General features: G+C 49.1%; 1 long non-coding RNA gene across 2 annotated transcripts; it reads left to right on the top strand.

The window, feature by feature from the left end:
• Positions 1–8,697: 8,697 nt before the first annotated feature.
• Positions 8,698–17,074, top strand: LOC126506095 (uncharacterized). Of its 2 annotated transcripts, none has more exons than XR_007593107.1 (3): positions 8,698–8,931; positions 16,094–16,395; positions 16,648–17,074. It is a non-coding gene; the product is annotated as an uncharacterized lncRNA (long non-coding RNA). The 2 variants fall into 2 exon arrangements; XR_007593106.1 differs by lacking the exon at positions 8,698–8,931 and adding an exon at positions 12,127–12,269.
• Positions 17,075–18,288: the final 1,214 nt, after the last annotated feature.

Here is an 18,288-nt window from a genome sequence, read left to right as displayed (position 1 = left end):
CACAGTGGCATCAAGCACCAGTGTTTTAGGTTAACTTTAAATTAATTACAATGAAATATTCTGAGTGTCTCAGCTCATCATTTATACTCACCACTTATCAAGGTTTGGGAGACCCCATGGAACTAGTCAGTACTGTGTATGATGAAGCAGCTCTAGCCCTGGCCTGGAGTTCCTACAGCTGTTACAGCTTTTCCCAGAAAAGTGGGAGGTGTAGAACCAGAAGAGGCAGAAACTTGGCCTCTAATTTGTTGTGTGACCTGAGTAAGGTTTTTTTTTTGTTTGTTTGTTTTGTTTTTGCTTTCCTTTTTTTTTTTTTTTTGTGTTTGTATTTCTCTGTGCAATAGCCCTGGCTATCCTGGAACTCATTTTGTAGACCAGGCTGGCCTCGAACTCACGGAGATTCTCCTGCATCTGCCTTCAAAGAGCTGGGATTAAAGATGTGCGCTACCACCGCCCTACTGATTGGGGTAAGTTTTTTGGTCTCTGAGCCTTTTCTTTCCTAGCTGTGAAACATTTTCGTTCAAATACGGTAAGTTCTTCCAGCTGCCCATGGTTCGAGCTAGGCTTTAGGAGTGCACTGTGCAGGCCCCCTGTGTTCTTTTCTCCATTTCAGGGGTAGGAAACAACGTGGTGGCAACAGCAGTGGTCACTAATGTTTGTGGAGCCCCGACTATGTGGCAGGTATTGCTGGGAGTTCTGACAGAGGCCAGCACCTTTTCATAACCAGATACCTTCATGAGTGGGCAGTGCTGGCATCTCCGATGAAAATCTAACTACCTTATCTGAGGTCACTCAGCCTGTCAGCAGATAGATTTGAACCCAGACTGCCTGATGACATACACAGTCTTGCATCATCCCTCATTCCTGTGAGAACTGGAAGCTGTGGGGCTGGGGCCTGGGAAGAGGAAGTGGAACAAATGAGGAGGGGCTGTGGTAGAGAAGGGCCTGCCCTTCAGTATCTCCCATGGCGTTGTCCAGGGCTATCTCTGCTCTGGCTTGGGAGGTGGAGGGAGGCAGAGGGCAGCCTTCAGTAGGGTACAATGGGCCACATGGCCCAGCTCAGATCTGCTCTGCAGTGTGTGGGCAAGTCTGGTCACAGCTGCTGGCACAGCCAAGCCTGCCAGGCCAGTGTGTCACATGGGCTGGGAGTAGTGGCTGAGCTGAAGCCCAGGACCTGGGCCAGGGACCCCAGCCAGCAGGGCAGCAGGCTTCAGCTTTAAACCACACTTCTGCCTCTGTTTGTGTGTTTTCTGGGTTGGGGCCATGTCTTATCCTTCCCTCTGAGCCCCTCTCCCGACCCTGTTCTGCATTTCCCTTCTTCCTTACCACTCATCCACCTACTTGGCATTTGTTAATGGTATGGTAGATGCTACCCTTGACAAGTTCTATGCATGCTGGAAGATGCTCCAGTCCCCTGTAAATGTTACAGTTATTTTTGTTTGTTTGTTTGTTTTTAGTCTTTGAGCCAATTTCATGTAGGCCAGGCTGGCCTCAAATTTGTTATATAGCCAAAGATAGCCTTGAACTTCTGATCTTTGTGCCTCTACCTCCTAAGGGCTGGGATTATAGGTGTGTGCTACGATGCTTGCTTTATGTGGTGCTGGGAATTGAACCCAGAACTTTGTGCACACTGATCAAGCACTTTGTCCACTGAGCTATAGTCCTATTATGTTCTGTTTGGATGGACCCATGAGTAAACCTATAATGTAGGATTAGAGAGGAGACATGAATTCTAGGAGTAATTCTGAATTTGGGAGATGAGGTGTGCTCTCCATATCGAACAACTAGAGACCCAGTTTGTAGACAAGCAATGTATTTGGCAGATGTCTGCGTCTCTGGGATGCAGAAAGATTCAGGCCTATGGATAAAGTATACAGTTCTGGCCTTGTTCAGCTATCACTGCGGCTCTGTTACAGCAGGGCTTGCTCCGAGAGTCTCCTTGCTTGGTTCATCCTCTGTTCTATGTAGAATCGTCAGACCATGAGAAGGGATCGGGTGCTGCGGTTTGCAAGGGCCATGTCCTCTACAGGCTTGGCCATGGGCTCCTCAGCTGGTGGTACTGTTTTGGAAGGATGTGGAACCTGTCGGAAAGTAAGCCTGGTTGTGGAAGTTGGTCATAGAAGGCCAGCCTGGGGTGTTATATCCTGTTTCAGACTCAAGCTCTCTCTGAACCCTGGTTTGCTGAGCTGGTTTGTATTCTGACTCATGTTTCCGCTGTCATGAGCTGTGTCATGCCTTCCCCTCCGTCATGGACTGTACACGCTCAAACCCTGAGTCAGAATAAACCTTCCCTCCCTTAAGTTGTTTCTGTTAGGCATTTTGTCACAGGGACAGGAAAATAACATACCAGGGGACCAACTTCCTGCTGCAGTAATAATGGCATGGAGTCAGGGATGAGCAGGGATGGTCCCCCTACCACCCTCCCATTTCCCCTCGCCCTTTCTTTTTTCCTTCCTTTTTTCGTTCCTTCTTTCCTCCCTCCCTTCATTCCTTCCTCAGCTGTTTACTGAGCATCCACTAGGTCTCCCAAGGCTCTTGAGTCCAGTGTAGGAGACCTTGTTCACGGAAGCCTATGCTTTACCCTTTGTGTAAAGAGTAAGAAGGGCAGGGAAGGTGCTGAGAGCCTCGAGGAGGGTCCTGCCATGTTGTTATGTAGACTGTTGGGGCTAGGAAAGCACGGGGGTTTGGGAGGGAGAGCTAATGGGGCCCTGAGACATCGGTGGATGCTATGCGGATGAAAAAGGCAGGGGAAATGGTCCAGGGAGAGGCAGCTGTTTGTACAAAGGCATAGAGGCAGAAGAATCGAGACCCCTGCACACTCACCTATGCTGTGGGCGCACAGTTGTTCTTGGAAGAATCTGCCTGGGGAATCCTACAGAGCTGGGAGAGGGGAGACAAATGAAGGCTCTGATAAGTTCTGATGAGGTAGATGTTACTGGAGAATCCCTGGGAAGCTTTTAAGCAGTTACAAGCCACTGAGTTAAGAGCTTCAGTGTATATTTTAGAAGGACCACGTTGCCTTCATCTTCAGTAATCGAGAGAAGGGGAAGTGAAGCCTGCGAGGCAAAGGAATGGACAGTTAAAGGACAAGGGTAAGCTGGTTGTGACCTACAAGGAGAGACTGGCAAGGGAGATGGAGAAATGGATGGAAACCAAGGCCAAGATCAAGGCCATTGACGCCAGTGACTGGAAGAGAGAAGGGTCTCAGCTCCACGGCGTGAGCAACTGCACAGGTTGGTGGGAGCTGGGAGTTGGGGCTAGATGAAGATCCAGGGGTCTTAGCGGAACCTTACCATGGTAGTTTGGTTGCTGAAGCTGCAGGTCCAGAGATGGGAGCCTGTGAAGTGAGGGAGAAGGTGGCAGTGGCTGAGGGAGAGGTGTCATATGAGGGCATGAGGGCCATTCCGTGCCGAGTTCTTGTCTCTTGCACTTGTCTGTGGTGTGAATTTCAGACAGTCAAGTCTCCTCTGGGATGTCATTTTCCTGGCTGTGAAGTGCTAAGATTCCTTCTCTGAGCATGGGCTGGGTGTCAGAGCAGGCCGCTGTTATCTCTTTCTTCACACACAGTAGTCCCGCTGTGGTTTGTTTTGTTGTTTGGCCTTTGCGTAAGCTTTGATTTAAAGCAAGGGACCCGTGACTCTAGAGTCCACTGAGGGGATGACCTCTAACCCCGCTGCTCTGTGCTTTGGCAGAAGGAAGGGTACACCCTGCTGAGAGTTTCCCAATGCCAGTCGGGACAATCAGTGCAGACCATCTAGCCAGGGACCCTCTCAGCCACCGTACCCATGAAGCCCTGAATGTTATACCTTCTCTAGGTCCCTGAGGGGGAACCAAGGCCATTTACCTCTATCCACACTTGCAATTGGTGAGGTGCTTGCTTGGGGTTGCATCAAGGACTCCGACGCTGGATGTCGGTGAGGATCAAGGACTGTGATTGATTGGTAATGTCTGCTGTGGCCTCCAGAGAGTAGAGAGCTGTGTGTGCGCTTCAGATCCTCTAGATTTAATCCAATCTTTGGTCTTAACAGTGACAGACACAAACTCACCTCATTTCACAGTCCCCAGAGGCTCTTGTGTGCTTTCTCTTCTTTCTCCTCCTTTTGTTGTTGAGGACTTCAAAGGTCCCTCTTGGCCCACTTCCCTGTAGACTTGTCACTTCAGGAAATGAATAGGCTTTACTCTGGAGGAAGCCAGACCACTCAGTGAGTCCCCAGTCTTCCAGAATTAGGAGGTTAGTCATGCTGATCCGGTGGGCTTGGTGCCTGGGAAACATTAGGATTTTTTTTTTTTTTTTTTTTTGCTGAGACCCCAGCTGGGTCTCCAAGGCCATGCCAAAGAGGCAGTGACTTCATCGTGAGTTATAAGGTCTGGTGGCACCAATGAAATCGACGTGGGACAAAGAAAGGCAATGACACTGCTTCCCCAGGAGGGAGCCCTTCTGGTGCCACCTCCACACAAAGATGCTCATCACAGGACAGAAGCAGGTGTCCCAGAGAATAGTGGAAAAAGCCAGACACAGAACAAGAAGACAATCAAAGCCACATTCTGTCCCACGCCCTAAGTATAGTCTTTAGCCATAGGTGAGGTGAGGTGATGTAGGGTGGCCTGGGTCATGGGCAGCTCCAGGGTTGCAATAGGGGATCTAGGCCAGGGAGTGACCTGTGTATAGCTCGGGTAGCAGTTTTTGCCAACCCAGTTGGGAAGGGCGGAGTTTCAGCAACTTGAGCTGGTGCTATATCGTGATTGTCAGCAGGGACCCCTCGCTCCTTTGATCCTACAGTAGAGGGTGATGGAAGGCCTGGCACAGGGCAGCTGCTGGGGGTGGGTTGGGCAGGGCATAACTGTTTCTAAATAATATTCATGTCTACCTTTGGAGGTCTGTTGTTCCTGGGAAGTGGGCTTGACACACTCCCACACCTGCTCCTTTATCTTTGCTCATGGGTGTGCAGTAGCCACAGCACCTAGATGGGGAGGGATAGCTGGACTTAGAGATATGGCAGAATGCTTGCCATGTGACAGGATGCTTAGGACTTACTTGACAAGTCACACCTATCTCAAGGAGTTATTGAAGATTAAGTTAACGTGTGGGATGACATGTAACTGATTGTTGCAATCATTGGCCTGTCTACATGTGTGTCTGGATGTTCTTTAAAAATACAGTGGTTAGAAGAGGGAAACCTGGAGATTCTTTCTAACCTGGAAGTGGAGTGTCTTGAAACATTCTATTTTTCTAAGGTTCTTAAACTTGAGGTTGCATTGGCATTACTTGAAAGGCTTGTTAAAACACAGATTGGGGTCCCCTCTCAGGAAACCCAGAGCAGGGTTGAGTACCTCTCAGAGGCTTTCAGATCTGCAGCTCCAAGTGGCAGATGACTTTGAACCTTGTGTGCACACACTTGACCTCAACTGTGAGACCTGTTCCACTCTGGTCACATGACCCTTTCTACCAAAGCAAGAGCTGACCTAATCTTTTGCAATCAGACCAAAGAACTTGACGGGGGGGGGGGGGGGGCAGTGACCTTACTCCCTTGTGGACTGATACCATCTTACAACTAGGGCTGGGAAAATATCTGTTGAAGGGAAGGTAGGAGCTGGCTTTCTTAATCAGGAAGCCTCTCACAATAGTATCAAACCAGGGACCCTCTTTTCCAGTTGCCTGGAACCCCTGAGCAGGAGTCCCCTCTCTTTACTGCAGCATCTGCCCTGCAGTCCAGTGTTCCCCTGTTCTTGACTCAACAGTGATCTTGTATGCACTTTCCTGTGTTGATAAATATTCTCCCACCACACTGCTCTCTGCGTTGCATAGTTCTCCCTTGTATGGATGTAAGTGAAGGAACAATGTGAGCCAGTAGAACAGGAAGGGGGATTCAGTCTAAGGGGGCCGAGTGCCTTGGAGACTGTAATGAGGGATACAAGAACTTTCCTATAATCTCTGTTCAGATGTACCTATGAAAGCTACGTTTCCCTTTGGATTGGATTTTTTTTTTGTTGTTTTATTTGTAAAAAGTTTGTTTGTTTGTTTGTGACAGGGTCTCCTGTCCACTAACTCAACACATAGCCAAAGGTGAGCTTGGTCTTCTGATTCTCCTGAGCTCTGGGATGAAGGCATGTGCCACCATGCCCGAGAAATGTAGTCATAGAGACAGAACTTAGGGCTTTGAGCATGTAAGGCCGGCACTCTGTCCAATAAGCTGAGTCCCCATACTGTCCCTTGGGGTTTTGTTTCCTCTCTGTTCACACGGCTTCCAGCATGGTTGCCTACACTCTCTGCTCTCCAGGTACAGGTCCTGCCATGTTGCCAGTCTGTTTGTTTCTTAGTCTTTAGTGACCTGTGGTAATTGCCTTCTTATTGCTGCAACAGACTCTCCAGAGGAAGCAAAGTTCATGATGGGGGTGGGGGGGGGAGGGATGACAGTCAAGTAGTTAAAGAAGTTTGGGCCATGGTAGTGGTCTTGGAAGGTTAGACTTAGGATGTCAACTTCAAGGCCTACCACTGCAGGCCCATTTCAGCTAGCTGGACCACAGTCCCCAGGGTGATACAACCTCCCCAAACAGGGCCATCCACTAGAAAGCAAGTGTCCAAGCACACAAGCCTATGGAAGATGTTTTACGTGCAAACCATAACATAGCCCTAAAGGGACTCTGATTGGCCCCTCTAGGACCACATGGTTATGCCTATACCATGAAAGAGAAGGGCCACACTCCACTGTGATTGCCAGGCACTAGGGCAGTGAGTGGTCCTGTCCTGCATGCCTTCCATTTGTCTCTTCATCTCTCCACTTACATCTGACTTCAGTTTCAAGCTAGTGAATCCATTTGGGTCCTGTGGACCTTTCTAGCCTCAGATCAGGGAGTTTTGACCGACTTAACCTCATCTCTCATCCATTAGGGATAATGGCTCACAGACCCATCACAGGCTTGTCTGCTGTCTCAGAACATTTAATCCTGACAGTGGGATTTGAGCAGAGGTAGGTTTCACCCAACGGGGTCTTATTGAATACCAGCAAGTCTGTTCATGATCTGAAATGCAGCTGAAAAAATAAATATAATTAAAAAGCTAACTCAGGCCAACACTCTCTGATACTGTTTTACAGGGGCGCATAATGAATGCTAAGCTCCATGCGTCAGCGCCAAAAAGCAAAATAAATTCTTGGAGTCGATCTGTTTCCTGCCTGCAATGCATTTGCCTGTTCCAAACAAATAGATTTGTGAATACAACACAATTAGGAAGGCTGAGGCAGTCAGAATATTGCCTGTCCAGAGAGGCAGAGTGAGGCTTCCATGCGCCCTGCTGGCTGGAGCCAGGGTCTGAGTGTGTTGTGACCGAGTCAATTATGGCTCTAGGCGCCCTTGTGCTCCTTGCCAAGACACGCTTTCTCAGAGCTCAGCCTTCTGTTTTGCTTCCTTCTCAGCGTTACTCATAGCCCTTGAGGCGGCTCTTCTTCCCAAACCTTAGGTTTATTTGTATGCCCCCTCCCCATTTCCCTCCAAATGGAACAAACCATGGGCATGTATAGGTTTTAGAAGGAAGGCCTGTTGGAATGGGACTAAGTGGTTTTGATGATAAGAGTGACCAGTTTGTGTGTGTGTGTGTGTGTGTGTGTGTATGCCAAGCTTTTGACATTTGTGGTTTTCTTTGCTACTTGCAAAAATCCTGGGATAGTTTTATTTTATAGATAAAGAAAACCAAGGTTCTGAGAGGTCCAAAAGCTTCTATGAGTTCGCACAGCCAGAGAGCATATTATAACTAAGGATGCCAAAAGGCATAGTCTAACTTAATGGGGGCATTAAACAGTCAGACTGAATGGCCATGGTGAGTGGATACCCTGACGGGAGTGTCAGGCAGAGGCTGAAAAGGCCACTCCAGAGATGTCTCTGAGGACCCGGTTTCTCTCTGCTCTGCTTTCCTTCTTCCTCACACATCCCTCACACCATTGGGTTTTAGAATCCCTGCTCTGGTCTTTTCCTTTATGAAGGGAGACAGTCAGGCGGCTGCAGCTTCACACTTCCCATGCCTTACCCACATCTGCCTGAGAAGGAGGGTCATTTGGTGGGACCCATGAGAGAAGGCTGAAATTCTCTCCTAGTGTCCCACTTGCTTGAGTGTCTGATTGGTTACTTTCCTTATGGCTAAAACCAACCTAAGCAATGAGAGGTTTAGTTTGGTTCACTGTGTGAGGGTATAGTCCACCAAGGGAGGGATGTCTCGGAGACGGGAGTGTGAGGCAGCTGGTCACATTGCACCCACAGTCAGGAAACAGAGAGGGATGGAGGCTGGTGCTCAGGTCTCTTTCTCTGTTCTCTGAGAACCCGGGGAATGGTACTTACCCATAGTTAGGATGGGCCCTCCTACCTCAGCTAACCCAACTCAGAAACCCCTCACACACATGCCTGCAGTTTGTTTCCATGGTGATTCTAAATCCCTTCACAATGACAATCAAGGCTAACCCCCCTGAGCTACAGCACATGCCAGAGGGATGATATCAGGGCCCCTCCAGAATTGGGAAGGTTTTCAGCTTCCCAAGTCTATGGCTGAGCGGAAAGATGGGGGGGAGGGGGAGGTCACAAAGGGCCAACATTATCAAAATGGGAAATGGGCGGGAAGAAGATGGCTTGACCATGAGAACTGACCTGATGCAGACACTGCATTCGGGACAGATGCTGGCCATGAAGATGATGTGGGAGTGTCATATATCAATCTGTTGATTTCATTGGTTAAGTAATAAACACACTGCTTGGCCTCATAGGTTAAAGCACTGGGGGGAGGAGTAAACAGAATAGAATTCTGGGCGGAAGAGGAAGTGAGGTCAGACTCTGCCCTGCTTCCAGAGGGACCGGACAGACGCCATGCTCAGCTCTCCCGGGTAGACGCGATAGCTCTGCTCTCTGAGGCACACGCGATGAAGATGGATGTAGGCTAGAATCTTCCCGGTAAGCGCACCTTGGGGTGCTTACACACATTATTAGAAATGGGCTAGTCCAGGTGCGAGAATTAGCCTGTAAGGGCTAGAGTTCATGGGCCAAGCAGTTCTTTAAATGAATACAGTTTGTATGTTGTTATTTCGGGCATGAGCTAGCCAAGCGGCCGGGGTGTTGGGGACGCAGCCCCGCCGCTTTGTATTTCAACATGAAGAGGTTTGCAGACCCAAGGCGAATACCATCAGACCTTAAGGGTGGCTAGGGGTGATGATGAATGCACTTACCCCTGTTTACCAAGCCTGATTCAGAATCAGGACTTGTAAATGCTCCTGGAACTCCATAGGAGAGTTGGCAGCATCGTGAGGTGCTTCGGAGAGCACAGACTGTGTCAGACACACAGGCCTTCAGCACAGGTCCCATGGGTCCTTTGGTAATGTCACAACGTTGTTAAGGAGGGTCAAGAGAGTCCACATGCAGAATGCATGGCCTGTAATGGAAACTGACCCAGGGAAGGCTCTGCCACCCAAGATACACCTGAACCTCACTGTCCTAAGGACTAGCCTGGGGCTAGCCTGGGGCTTGTCCTTACAGCTGAGGCTGTACATTCTGGCTGTACATTCCAGTACCAGCATGGGCTTTAAACACCTTGATGTCCAGGCATCACTTCAAATCCAATTCACCAGCCTCTCTCTGGAGATCAGGGATCTGGGATTTTTCAAAGTTCTCCTGACACTTCCTCAGAGTGGCCAAGGTGGAGATGTAGCGCCTTACACACACTGCCTTCTGAGCCAGTGGCTGTTAGTAAGTTCCGCTCTCGATACTTCTGGGTGCATGGTGTGTGACTGCAGTTCATGGACGGTGAGGGTTCCCCTCTGTAGACCCAACTTCTAGCCCTGACCCTGAGCTACCTGGGAGGAGGAAGTAAGTACTGCTGGCACAGTATTCAGCGGATGGAGCTGCATAGCCAGGGAAGAGTTAGCTAGGCCTCCATAGCCTTGATCACAGAGGTGGTGTGGCGGTGGGGGACAGTGACCAGCTGCAGCTCTCTTCACACCCAAATGAGATGGGAATATGCAAAACATTCCAAATCTGCTATGTGTGCCCGACCCCTGAGCACATGGGAAAGTTCCCAGACCCTTCTTAAGGGTCATTGTTATTTTATGTCATGAAAAGCAAGAATTTTGGATTGGGATGTAGCTCAGTTAGTAGACTGCCCACTTAATGTGCAGAAACTCTGGGGTCAAGTCCTGTAAATTGGATGGGATAGTGTTGGGAGAGACTGCTTGTTCGGTCCCTGCTGTCTAGACCCGAAATAACCACACAGAAACTATTATTTAAATCACTGCTTGGCCAATCACTTAAGCATATTTCTAGCTGACTCATATCTTTGGTTAACCCTTTTCTATTATTTTATATTTTACTATGAGGATTGTGGCCTACTGGCAAGGTTCTGGCTAGCGGCTCACGTCTTTCTCCTTTGGTGGCTCCATGGCTTTTTTCTGACTCTGCCTACTCTCTCTCTATATATTTCTTTTATCCTGGCTTTACTCTGTTAAGCCATTGGCTGAAAGCAGCTCCTTTATTAACCAATGGCAATAAAACATATTCACAGCATACATCACCTCCTACATCAATAGTGCGGGTTTGTAATCACAGTGCCCAGAAGATAGAAGTAATAGGATCAAAAGTTCAAAACCATCCTTGGCAATACAGCAAGTTCAAGGCCTGTTTGACTGGCTCAACAACAAAGCAAAACAGAAACCTAACAACAACGAATTTTAAAGGATTTTTTTTAAAGATGTATTTATTTATTATGTATACAACATTCTGCCTCCATGTATGCCCGCACGCCAGAGGAGGGCGCCAGATCTCAGTACAGATGGTTGTGAGCCACCATGTGGTTGCTGGGAATTGAACTCAGGACCTCTGGAAGAGCAGCCAGTGCTCTTAACCTCTGAGCCATCTCTCCAGCCCACAACAACGAATTTTGAACTGCAGTTGTTAAGATATTAAAAAGAAAAGCCATGCACTTTGTTACGGTATTGGATATTAAGATCTAGCAGTGAGTCTAACAGCTCTCGGTGTTGACAGGAATGATGGGCAGACAAGATAGGTGTGCCTATCGTACCTGGTCCCCATAAAAGGACATGTGTGATTTCTGTTTGGGGATAGAGTCAAAGGTGCTGCCGCGCCTCCTGTGGTGTGTTACTTGTTCTTGTGAGCACGCTGGCTTTGGATTAGAGGCTAGTAGCATCATTTCTCTGCTGAACTGTGTCCCCAGACTCTACCCAAAGACTCCTTGGGTTCTGCAGCCTTAGACTAAGACGAAGGCCCCTTGGGTGGAGGATGGGGGGAGAACAAGGAAGAGCTTTGATGCCGTGGTGGAAGTCAGAACTCCATCTGTACCGTTTCTTCATCTGAAGACATTTGCCTGGATCCTGAAGTCTGAGACCCTGTGTGAAATGTGGATGTCCTAGGGCTTGGGGTATGCAGAGAAGGAACCTGAACTTCAGAATGAAGTTTGACAAGGTTCTTTGGATGTATGGTAACCAACCAACCAAAATAAATAAGACAAAAACCAAACCAAAGAGGTGATCAAATAAAAGAAAGTGTAAATTACTTTCTGTCAGGTAAAAATAATTCAAATTAACCAACCCTCTATGGCAGTTGGTATCTGCTGAGAGAGGACATTGACATGCATGTCCCCCCAAATATAGCAACTCATAGTTCTTTGGACTTCCTTTGGCTCTGCAATTCTAATCCTCTTACATTCATTACCACTTGCTCCCCCAGAACCTCCAGAATATTTCATAGTCTAGAGTGTGCAAGGGCTGTTCCCCAGTTTCCTCGTGGACACCCCAATTTTTTCAGGAAGCCTGACTGTTTTTACCAGGCTGGTCAACAGGTTTTAGCAGTATGTCACACCGCACCCCTTTCTTTCCCGCCAGTTGGTTTGCCCATCTCTCCACAGCCTTCTTCACTATCTCCAAGATGTTTCCCAAACCTGTCCTTAAGCCCTGGGATTCTGATACTTCCTGGGAAGTGCCCCACTGCTGGGCTCCATCTCTAGCTTCGGGCAGGAAAAAGTTGATTCTGTGGGAGATTGAAAAGACCACACAAAATGCAGGCAGAGAAAGGCCGCCTGCGAAGCCACTCCCAGGCGGGGAGGGCCTGGTAGGGCCTGGCTGGAGCAGAAAGCTGCCCAATCTTTTTCTAGCCTTTCAGCTTCCACGCACGTTTGATGTGTTGGTTCACAGCCAGGATGAGCCTCAGGCAGAGAAATGCTACCTGTTGGGACCCGCGGCTGCACCCCTTCTCACCCCCTGCGAAGGTCTTTTCAGTAAGCGCTGGTGAGATGAATTAATGAGACTTGTGTAGGTGTGGTGCTTACATTCCGCGGCAGAGCAGGGCTCAGAGCTCCCCATCAAGCCCAGTTGTGATGAGACTCCCTTCTGGGCTGGCTGGTACTTCCTCGGGTTTCCTAACAGGCTTTTGTGGGTTGGTTTGAATGTCTGCCGTGCCAGGGAGGCCTCGCATTCCTCCGGCGTGCGGCTGCCTTGCCTAGCGGGGCTGGGAGGAAATCTGTTGGCAGCGTCCCTTTGTGAAGGCGGAAGGGCTGCTGTTAATCTGAGCATCTCCCCCGAGCCTCCTCCCCCCCCACGAGGAGGGCTGAGATAAAGCCTCCCGGTGCAGCGGGTGGCAATTAGGACCCGCTGCTTTTACCAGTGCTTTTATAGTTGCCTATACCATGGGCGATAGCAAGATGCGGGTGGGTGGGGCGTGGGTGGGGCGCGGGGGGGGGGCGATAGTCGTGACCTAGCTATGCTGTTCTTCACACGCACACTCGGAACCACTTGTGAAACGCTGTGGTAAGGAGAAACAGACGGAAATGATCCTGTCTGTGGCTTACAGGTTCCCAGAGCTTCATGTAGAGTTGTATGATGTCTTAGGGCTCAGGACTATGAAGCATGACCATGTGGACAGAGACAGCAGCTGTTACTGATTGTGCAGTTGCTAAGTCCTTTCCATGTATTATTACAGTTGATCTTCATGATAGGTCTGTATGGAGGTTCTGTCCCAATTCCCAGTGTTCAGATAAGGAAACAGGCTTGCAAGGGGTTAGGGATGAGCCAAGGCCTTCCAGTAGATGTGGGATTTGAATTTGGGCCCTTGTGCCGGTATGAGTATTGTCCTTACACTGTTTTGAAATTCCGTTCTCTGTAGCCCAAGGCTGGCCTTGAACTCACTACATAGGCGAGGATAACCTACAACTTCTGTTCCTCCGGTCTGTACCCTCTGAATGCTAGGGTTACAGGTTTGTGCCACCCTCCCCCAGCCTTATGTGATTCTGGGGATCAAACCCAGGGAGCTGTGCACAATAACCTCGGAGATACACCTCCATCTGCTTGGTGTCCTTATTAATAGAAAAATCTGGATATAAGCAGTCTCAAATAGAGTGATGCCAGGTAGAGTTGTGTCCCTACACGCCAGGCATCGTCATGGGTGGTGTCACTGGTGGAGCTGGGGTAGGGTAGAGACTCTGGTTGTACCTGAGGAAGGATCAAGGCCCTGCTGCTTGGCTGTCACTCTGCCCATGTAGCCACCAGTTCAGAAAAGCAGCTTCTGTTGTTGGAAGCCATCTGTTTGATTCCAACAACCCTTAGAGTGTGAGGACAGTGCCTAAGGTGGCAGGTGCTGTAGGTCTTGTCCTCCTCCTCAGGCTGCCCTGGAAGCTGCTTGATTGCTGTTCACAGCATGGCTCCTGCTCTTGTCCCTGGGTTTCTGGCCTTGCTGCTTGCTTGAACACAGAAGCAAGCCCAGCTGAAATGGAGCAGGTTACAGCGAGTGCCAAGATGAATGTCCTGAGGATGGAGGGATGGCGCACCCAGGACCCACACTGGGTGCTTCCGTCTGCCTTTAACTCCAGCCCCAGGGGAATTTGATGTCCTTTTCTGGCCACCGAGGGCAACCCCCCCCATACACATAATTAAAAATAAAAAGGACTCTCTTTTAAAAAGAAAGAAAGAATGTCCTTGGGAGCCATCCTCAGCCATTGAGGAATGGGAGTTTGTGGATGATTGCCCAGCTCCTTATCCTTCCGGACTCAACCCCATGTGCCCACAGTGATAACCCATTAATTACACATTGGCTATTGGCCTCTTGTCATTCCCATTTCCCTTCTTATTCACCCTGCTTATGTCCAAGGTCCAGTCTCTAGCTTTACTCTGGCAGAGACCCAAGAGACAGACCCAAGGAGCATGGAATGATCCAATGTTGGGAAAACCTCATCAACATTATAATTTAAAATCAAATGCCAGCATCTTTGAGCACAGAGGGTCTGTGTCTCTATGTTTTGAAGATCATGAAGACGTTTGAAGATGGTCCAGAGTTGAGGAGATGGCTTGGTTGGTCAAATGTCTGCCACACACATGAGGATCCTGAGTTTATATCCCCAGCACTGTGAAAAAGCCAGCTGTGGCAGCTTTACATCTGTAAGCCCCAGTGCTGGGGGCGTCGGGGTAGGGGACAGAGGCAGGAGGATCTCTAGATCTCATTGGCGAGCCAGCCTAGCTGGTTTGATGAGATCTAGGTTAAAGGGGAGACCATGTCTCAAAAAATAAGTAGAGGAGTAATTGAGGAAAACACTTATTGTTGACCTCTAGCTTCTACACACACATGTGCATGCACACATACACACCCTACACACACACAAACACATAGTTCCACTATCTTGAGAGAAGGGGAAAGATGGCAGGGATGGTAGTCGGGGGAAAGGGGTTTATTAATGAAGATTCTTGGGCACAAATCTTGGGAAGGATGCCCATGTGGTGTAACTGCTCCCCCCCCCCCCCACAAAATGACAGAGAAGGCAGCACTGTGCCTGCTTACGGGAGGGCGGCACTTGAGGCAGGGTTCATGATGGGAGACTGAACTCTTTTTTATTCTGGTACAGCGTTTCCCTGTGTACCCCTGACTGTCCTGAAATTCACTCTATAGACCAGGCTGGCCTCGACCTCGGAAGTCCTGATTTCTGCTTCTGCCTCTTGAGTGCTGGGATTAGAGGCATGCACCACCACTGCCCAACTACGAGCTTGGACTCTTAAAAGACAACACAGACCAGGGCAGTGGTGAGGTTGAATGGGGTAGGCTGTTCTTTCTTGGGAGTCCTTCAGTCCACATTGAGCTAGTATGGCAGATAAGACAGAGAAGTAGTATGGGTGAGTGGTGAGATTGTGGGGTAGGGCCTGATGTCACACTCAGGCTGGGTTCTGTACCTAAGCCAAGACCAGAATTGTATGAAACAGACCCAGGTCACCTGGGTAGCCCATCGCCACACTATAGAATGAGATCTCGTGTGCTAATCCTCGCCCTCAAACTTATAAAGTAGCTGGTTATCTGTGGATCTCTGTAGCTTGGGTTTTCCCTTTACGGGTGGCCAGCTGAGCGCACAGAGCAGACTCTGGTTATTTCAGCAGATGACAGAGAGCTACGCCAGTCCCTGCCGTCCCTGTCATGGATGGCTTGCCTATGTTGCTTCTAAGCAACCCACATATATCTTCAGGGGTTCTGCAAACGACTGACCCCTGACATATCCCTTTAGGGCTTCTGCAAGTGAGCTGATACTCGACATTCTTCTCTGCTTAAGCAAGCCTGAACTTGTGCTGTTTGGCTTGCAAGCCCTGTCTGATGAGGGCTCTAGTGACTTACGGGTCTCAACAATCGGCCGTGATTATTGAACATTGACCATGCAGCTGGTCACCTCCACAGTCACACAGCAGAGTGGATATTCCATGGGCACCTGGGCCAGCTCCGGACACCTGACTCCCAGGTTGAGATTTTTCACCTTCCCTAAGACCTATCAGGCCTTTGATGTCCCTGTGGGGGTGGTGGCTGACAGCTGTGGCTTTATATTTTGAGAGAGAGCCTATGCATCTCAGGCTGGCTGAGTATGACCTTGGCCATCTGACCCTCCTGCTTCTGCATCCTGTATCCTGGGATTACAGGCACAAGTCACCGCTCTGCAGCATGTATACAGGTTGGGCGTGGAACCTAAGGCATTGGATGTACTGGACAAACACTGCCAGCTGATCTTGATCTCAAACCCAGGCAACTGTATCTTATGTACACGTGTCCTGATGAAAACTCCCCTCTGTCTTTCCCCCTTTTACCTAAGGATGGACATCTTCAGATGGAAGAAGACCACGTCCAGGTCCTCAGTTCGGTGTGTTGAGCGTTGGAATGCCAGAGCAGGAAAGCTGGGAAGAGAATCTTCAGTTTTCCACTTTTCTTGGCATCTAGGTTGTACTCCAGTTAGGAGTCTCCCCTGCAAAGTGCACCCCCCACAGGCCGTACCTGATCCGCTTCTACAGTGTGAGTTCCCTCTGAGCCTGACAGTACAGTGACCACGCTGCAGAGGAGGCCTGGTCCTCACAGTGTGTAGAGGATCCAGAACAAGAAATACCAAGCTAGCACGTGGTGAGCATTTACTGTCTGCCAGACATTGTGTCTGAGTACTTTCTCCCATTAGTGCAGACCACATGTTATTGTCGAGATCCAAATGCTAAGTAGAACATGTGTCAGGGCTGCGCAGTGGAACTGGCCCCGCAGAATCATGGCCAAGGGGTGGTCAGGCTGGGCGCTTATGTCCAGTGCCTTGCTCTTCAGCAGGCTTCTGAGACAGTTCCCAGGAAGGCTCCCCTTAAATCCTCCCATTGATTTTTTACTCAGGTCTGGATTTCTCAGATGTCACATGAAGAAACACGTGCCCACCTGAGAAAAATATGGACGCTCTCTGTCCGTGACGGAAGTCTTGCACAACTCACTGCTGCCTCCCCCACCTCCTTCTCTGGAGAGAAGAGGGAAGGATGGGTGTCTAAGGGACTGACGGTTGGACAGAGCTGGTCCTAGCTCCAGTTCCTCCACGCTACCCTTGGCTTGCCCTGCACCTGCCCTCCTACCTAGATGGGACTCCGCCAGGTGGTGCAGAACTTGGCCCCAGGCGGGTTGGGTTCTGAGCTAATCCTGCACCCTACTACATCTCAGCCAAGGGCTGAGTCACACCCTCGTTCTCTTTTAATTATTCAGGACCTGACACACTGCCTGGGAATACATCACTCAGAGTACATGGTGGTGAAGATTAAATATTAGAGGCAAGTCTTTTAATTAATTTTTAATGTGTTCTTTAGAACAATTCTTCATACCTAACCGCACGCTGAAACAGAGTACTTAAAAGAAAAATTAATGTTCAAGGTCTCAGGGGTTTGTGGGTCCAGGAAGCCCTTATTTTTTGGTTACCTCTAAGCTCCAAGTCAGAGGGTACCATTTGTGGCTTGGAAAAAAGATGACAGGTATCCCATCTGGGACTGTCCCAGTGGATACATGCTTGCTGCAGTGTAGGTATTCATTCCTCAGAGTTGCAAAGCATTTGCTCACGCTACATAAAAACAGTCGCTCTCCTTTCCCTTTCCTAGCAGACATAACTAGTAGATTACAGCACCTTTTCTGTGCTGATTCCACACAAAGTGTTCTCTGCATAACCTTCCGAGCAGCCCACTCTGGACAGCCACCTCATGTGGTTAAAACAGTTTTGAGATGAGCCATGCTTTTTTCTTGAGAAGGAAGTTTATAACACACACACACACACACACACACACACACACACACACACACACACACACACTGTGTTTGGCTTCTCTGAGGGAACATAACTGATAGAAGGAGAAGGGTATTTATTATATCTCCCCCCCCCCCATTTTAGAGTACCCGCTGGGAACACACTGCCTTGAGTTTGCAATAAATATCAATAGTTTTAACCTGGGCATAGTGCCACACATCTGTAGACTCAGGAAGCTAAAAGAATTGCAGGTTCATGGTCGGCCTGGCTTTCCTAAGGAGACCTTGTCTCAAACAAACAAAATTGGACTCGGGAGATGGCTTAGTGGTTAAGAGCACTGGCTGCTCTTCCAGAGGACCTGGGTTCAATTCCCAGCACCTACATGGTAGCTCACAACTGTCTGTAACTCCAGTTCCAGGGGATTTAACACCCTCACACAGGCATACATGCGGGCAAAAACACCAGTGTACATGAACTAAAAACAGTTAAAAAACAAACAAAACCTATGAGTCTGAAGAATGTTGGTGTCTGCTGCTGCTTCATAGCCCCCTTTTCCTCCCTTCTTTCTTTCAATAATTGCACAATTTAAAAATCACGGCTTTCAATTCACTCAGTGTTGTAAGCTGTCTGGATGGGGGTAGAACGGGGACAGAAGTATTTCCTGGGACAGCTGGCACCCAGTGCCAACCACTTGGTGCTGACTGTCATCTCCAGGCTCGGCACTAGTCATGGGCTCTCTTCTCTCTGCTACCTGC

Source organism: Alexandromys fortis, unplaced genomic scaffold (assembly GCF_014885135.2).
Source record: "Alexandromys fortis isolate MF-2015 unplaced genomic scaffold, M_Fortis_MF-2015_v1.1 scaffold_48, whole genome shotgun sequence".
Taxonomy (NCBI): domain Eukaryota; kingdom Metazoa; phylum Chordata; class Mammalia; order Rodentia; family Cricetidae; genus Alexandromys; species Alexandromys fortis.
Note: the sequence above shows the minus strand (reverse complement) of the source record. Positions and strands in the feature narration are given on the sequence as shown.